The sequence below is a fragment of the Mandrillus leucophaeus genome, unplaced genomic scaffold (genome assembly GCF_000951045.1).
Source record: "Mandrillus leucophaeus isolate KB7577 unplaced genomic scaffold, Mleu.le_1.0 Scaffold657, whole genome shotgun sequence".
NCBI classification, from domain to species: domain Eukaryota; kingdom Metazoa; phylum Chordata; class Mammalia; order Primates; family Cercopithecidae; genus Mandrillus; species Mandrillus leucophaeus.
The window spans coordinates 393,006-399,225 of record NW_012107108.1 but is presented as its reverse complement, the minus strand read 5'-3'; positions in this window follow the sequence as shown (position 1 = coordinate 399,225).

Below are 6,220 nucleotides of genomic sequence, written 5' to 3'. Positions count from 1 at the left end.
GATAAGCATATATTTTTATTTCTCATTTTGCTTGAGGATATCGTATCTGTTCAGCTTTCTTATATTGTGATAAAATAGATATATGAATTATTTCACTTCACTTTTCTAATTTACAATCATGCTACATTGAAAGATCTTCTAGGAGAAAAGGGCAGGCTATTAAGGTAGCAACTTTCCAATAAGCTCTAAAGCTTGTGTGCGATTAAAAGATTTTCCACATTGACTCTTCCCACAGCAAAATAGCTGCCAAACGTTCTTTGGAGAATCTACAGAAGAAAAACTTAATTTCTATGTCTTCTAGTTTCAAGACAGGGAGAGCAATGTCCGAAGAGTATTTTCTGGATCGCCCACGGACCCCCAGGTGTTTTACGTTTGTTTCTTTGTCCTAATCCAAGCTAGGAACACAGCTAAGCAGAGCAGCATGATCCTGTTCCCAGGAAGACCAAGCCTTCCTCTGGGTGTTACTGCTGTGCTGGAAAACGGGGAGTCAGGAAACAATGGAGTGCTTACACAGTTGACCCCTATGTATTCGCAAGTTAGAAATAAAATCATTCATTCCAATAATACTGACAGAGGACATGAAATGAAAAAAAGGTGATACACAAGAAATTACCTGAAATTGTTCAATCCACTTCTTCAGGGGCAACGTCATGTTCAGGGAGTGGGACTGGGGAGTGAGAGAAGGTGACACTGGAGAGGGTGAGTCAACTATGCATGCTCCCGGACTGTCTTCGAAGCCACGGTAAGCATCTGTTTCAGCTATCTGTTGTGGCTAACAAACCATCCCTACTTTTGTTATATTTGAACAATTTATTATCATCTCTCATCGTTACCTGGGTTGGCTGCCATTCTCATTTGAGGTTTCAAATGCAGGTGCAGATGGAGGTCGGCCAAGACTTAGTCATCCAAAGCCTGCCTCAGTCCAGGCAGGTGCGCTGACACCACGGGCAGTTGGCACTGGCTGACACTGCAGAGCTTGCCTGGGGGCGTGGACTAGATTACCTACAGATGACTTCTCCATGTGGGTTGGGCCTCTCGTGGCAAGGGCACCATGTTCCAAGCAGAGTTTCCCCAGGGTGAGCAGTCCAGAGAGAAGATACGAGGATTTGACTCCTTAAGATGTATCCTCAGAAGTCACACGACAGCACGTCCGCTGCATCATTGCAGTCACAGATTCCACGCAGATGCGAGGTAGTACAGAGGCAGACTGCATCTTTCCATGGGTTACTGGCAAGTCACGTTACAAAAGAGTATGTCTGATGGCAGATATTCTTGCAGCAGGCTTTTGAAAATACAGTCTCCCATAGAATTTTAAAATTATGATTTGTGATGATTACAAATCATTTGCAGTGTATTGAGAAAGAAAGAGAGGATATAAATCCACTTAGGTAAGAAATTGTAACTTAGCAAAATGAGAGCATTTTAAAAAAATTATTGATTGTAATTATCATAATGATCAATAATGGCAGGTTTCTGTGAAATATCCAACCCCCATGTGGGTGATATTGCAGCGTGCATTACATACTGGTTGTTACTGCATTCTAACAACCTGGAAGACCAAGAGCATTTGGGATTTTTTCACAGTGAACTTATGTGTTACCATAACATGCTAAAATTCCTCTAGCTAATTCTGTTGATAAAATTCTAGTCCTTGCATTGAAATTATAACTTCCTATCAAGGAAAACTCTTTTTACCACCTTCAAAAATTCACATTTTCCTGCTGAGGCTTTACCTGTGTCTAATATTGTTTAGGACAACTCCGTTTATCATGTAGTGTTGGTGAATCCAATACAGACTTCTCCTTGTAATTGTGGGGAAAATGGGAAAAGAAGGAGACACACGCATGATGGCTTCTTTAGCTCCCAGCTCAGTTACCTTCCCTGACCTATCTCTGGCCCACAAGATGAGCCCTGTGGTGGCAATGACTGTTTTGCTATGTTTTAAAATATTAAGCGTCCCCAAGGGCAGAAAAGGTGCAATGAAATGGTTAAGGCTGTATTGAAGTATAGTCATGCTGAAGATGATGCTTCTCTGCTTCAGGTTTTGTGGATATCATCCGGCCCTGTTTTAAGGTGGCAAGTAACCAGAATATCAGAAAGTTTACTGTTATGTTAAATCCTCCATTATCTTGTGTTTTCTCTGATTTCAGATTTCAGAGTGGCAATACTATGCTTGATTTAAATCTAAATATATCTAAAATTCAATTTATATCTCAGAAATATTAAAATGATTATTTTCTGAAACAATTCAGCCATGTCTTCTCAAATAAGCTAAAATATACATTGATTCAGGTATAAGAAAATGATCTATTCTATGTCACTTAAAACGTTTTTATTGTCAAATAGTGGAAACTATCTTAGATAGCTTCTTTTAAATAGTAATAAATTTTTAGCTCCTGTGACTGAATCCTCCAGGTGAGACTGAAATGATATGAGCAAGAATTGGGTCTCTTATCTCTAGTGCCTTCTATAGTTGCTTCATTATCAGTAAATTTTGTGATTCAAGGCTCATTAGAATACATAGAAAGCACAGGGGAAAAATCATAATGGCTAAAGTTAGGTTGCCAGATAAAATACATGACATCCACCCAGCTCATCCAGCTAAATATGACTTTTTTTTTTGAGATGGAGTCTCCCTCTGTCACCCAGGCTGGAGTGCAGTGGTGTGATCTCAGCTGCAACCTCCACCTCTTGGACTCAAGCGATTCTCGTGCCTCAGCCTCCCGAGTAGCTGGGATTACAGGCGTGCGCCACCATCCCTAGTTAATTTTTGAATTTTTAGTAAAGAAGCAGTTTCACCATCTTGGCCAGGCTGGTCTCAAACTCCTGTCCTCAAGTGATTCGCCCACCTTGGCCTCTCAAAGTGCTGGGATTACAGTCATGAGCCACCATGCCTAGCCCTAAACATAAATTTCTAATAAACACCAAATAATTTTTTAGTATAAGTATGCCCCAAATATTGCATGGGACATACTAAAAATATTCATTTTAATATAAAATTCAAAATTCACAAATGCATGTTAAATTTAATTTATTTTATATGAATTTAAAATTTCACAAATTTAACAGAGCATCCTTTCTTTTTGTTAGCTAAATTTGGCAGCCGTAGCTAAAATAGCCATTTCATATCTGTAGGTTATTTTTTTAATGGTGCTGAAGCAATTGATAAACTATGTAAGTAAAAGTATATAGTTTTATCTTCTATCATATATCAAAGTAAATTCCACATAGATTACTAAATTCAATGTAACAAATAAAACAATACTTAGAAGAAAATACACAGAGAAATATGTCTTGTCTTGTAATGGGGAATAGCTGTACAGGAACAAATCCAAAAGAAATAAAATGCTTTCTAAAAATGTAAAACTTCTATTGTTGGAAAACAGAAAAGCAAACCACACACAATGAGAAAAAAAAATTGCATCATGAGACATTCAAAGGGTTAATCATTTTATTAAGTAAATTTTATCGGTAAGAAATAGGTGAACATACAAATTTTAAAAACTAAGCAAAGAATATTGTTTAGGGCTCAGCAAAGAAACAAAACCAATAGATTTATTGAACCAATAGGAGATAAATCTCCATGATCTATATGTCTGTATCTATACAGTGAAATCTACAGCTATCTGTCATTTATCCATTTGCATAAATATAGAGAGAAATGTTTATTTTAAGGAAGTGATTTACAGAATTGTAGGGGCTGACAAATCGGAAATCTGTGGAGCAGCCTGGCAGGCTGAAGACTCAGGGAGGAGTTGGTGCTGCAGCTTCGAATCTGGTGTTTGCAGGCTGGAAACTCCGGCAGGGCTGCAGTTTTGAAGCAGAATCACCCCTTCTTTGGAAAACCTCAGTGTTTTCTATAAAGGGCCTTTTCAAGGGATTGGATGAGGTCCACTCACATTATGGAAGGTAATCAGCTTTACTCAAATTCTACAGATTTAAATGTCAGTTTCATCTTACAGATACCCTCACAGCAACATCTAGACTGTATTTGACCCCATAACTGGGTACCATTGCCTAGTCAGTTGACACATAAAATTAAGCATCACAGATACAAATAGGGAATTTTTTAAAAGGAAATACAAACTTAAGCCAAAAAATTATTCAACCTTGCTAATAGTAAAATACAGAAATTAAAGTAAAAGCTCAATATAACAACTCAGCTATTTCTTACATTAATATGGGTCTATAGTGTCATCAGCTGTTCTCTTTGGACACAGAGATATCTCTAAAAGATACACTTCATGCTTGAAAACAAAAAATACCCATTTTAAGATTCCTAATGTCAAACTTGTTAAATGTCTACAATGCATGATTCAGTTTTAATTTTTATACTTAATATATATTATCTTATAACTTTTATATGACTTGTGTATACATTATTTTATAATATCTTTCTGTATTAAATATAGCATATATTTGGCATCATTTTCTTTACTACCTGGAATAGTAAGGGCCAAAACTATCTCCAAAAGATTTCAGACTAGACAATATTGAAGTTCCCTTTAATCTCTAAAGTTAAATCAGGTGGAGCAGGGTGGCTCACACCTGTAATCCCAGGACTTCGGGAGGCCCAGGCAGGAAGATTGTCTGAGGCTAGAAGTTCAAGATCAGACTCAGCAAACAAAGCAAGACCCCATCTCTACCAAAAAAAAAAAAATAAATAAAAATTAGCTAGGCCTGGTGGCACGTGCCTTTAGTCCCAGATACTCTGAGGACTGATGTGGAAGGATCACTTGAGCCCAGGTGGTCTAGGTTGTAGTGAGCCATGATCGTGGCACTGAACTCCAGCCTAGGTAACAGAGTGAGAACCTGTCTCTAAAAAATAAATTAATTAAATTAAATCAAAATACAGATAAGCTCAGTGATTTAAATTCAGGTCATATAATTAGCTTAATGATTTGCATGTGCTTAAATGCATAATAAAGTTTCCATCAGGTAAAAAGGCGCTTTGTGGAATTTAATTTCAATAACTGCTGAATCACAGTATACATTTACCTTACTTTAAGCAGACCTCATCCATAAATTATAGATTATGATACAGATGTATAAAGATAAACTGGGCAAGAAATCGAGGTAGGCTGCTAGGCAATGTTTGCCTTGAAATAGCGAACTTCACTGGTTCTTAAAAAATAACTTCTTTTTGGAATTTGTTTTGAAATTAGTGAACTAAATTTTAGTAACTAGTACATTTAAAGAATTGTATGAGACACAGTGTGATTGGTGCTAAGATATAAAGCATCTTCCCTTCTTCCAAAGTCTTTCTCTTTACTCCTCGTGGTATTTGCTATTTTAAGGTTACTGTAAGCAAAGAAAAACTGAAAATTGAAATTATTAAAAGTAAAAGTAATAATAGTAATTTTTAAGGAGTTCTCTTAGGAAGAGCCTTGTCTGTGGTGGGAAGTGGGATGGCTAGAAACCTTTCTAGAAGAAACGTGTTGTGGAATGAGGAGCATAAGAAAGTTTCTGAAAGTACTGCTAAGCTGTTTTGCTTAAGAACGCAAAAATAAGTTACATTTGTTCTGTATTCACCAGGCTCTATTTTCTATAAATGCAATAAATTTAACAAATGCCCCATAAGGCATCTCGAAGACACTTTTGACAACAGTTTGTATTATATAGTGTAAAGGCAGGCAGCAGTTGGGACAATATTATATCACAAATTAAATGTCAGTGAATGCTAACATTACAACATCAATGCTGCAAGCCAAATAAAAGCAATGTTTTGCATACTAAGAGTGTGTATTTGCATGTTATTTGTGTTGTTAATATTTATCTTCAGTATAACCAACAATAAAGTATTCTCCATGGAAAGTCCAATATATTTGTTTTTAATGTTCCATAAACCTTATTTATTTAAAATTCTGGGCTTTACGTGTCTTGATTCCCTGAGGTTTTATTATTTAGCCTCTGTGTTGTTTCATTATAATCCAGAGATAGGTGTTTCTAAACTAGGAAACTTCCATCAAAGTGATGGATGCTGATTACATGTACAGTTACATCAAGGCAAGCTAGTTATGCAAACCCCATAGCCAAGTATCAGTAACTGGCCTAAAGGTTAATTTGAAAAAAGGAAGAAAGGGAGGGAGGGAGGGAGGGAGGAGGAAAGGAAGTGCGAAGGGAAGACGGATAAAGGAAATATGTTGAGTGCTAAGCAGTAGTTGCTATCTAAATAAACACTTGCACTTTTCATACTTTTTCTGTAAGTTCTATACTGTCT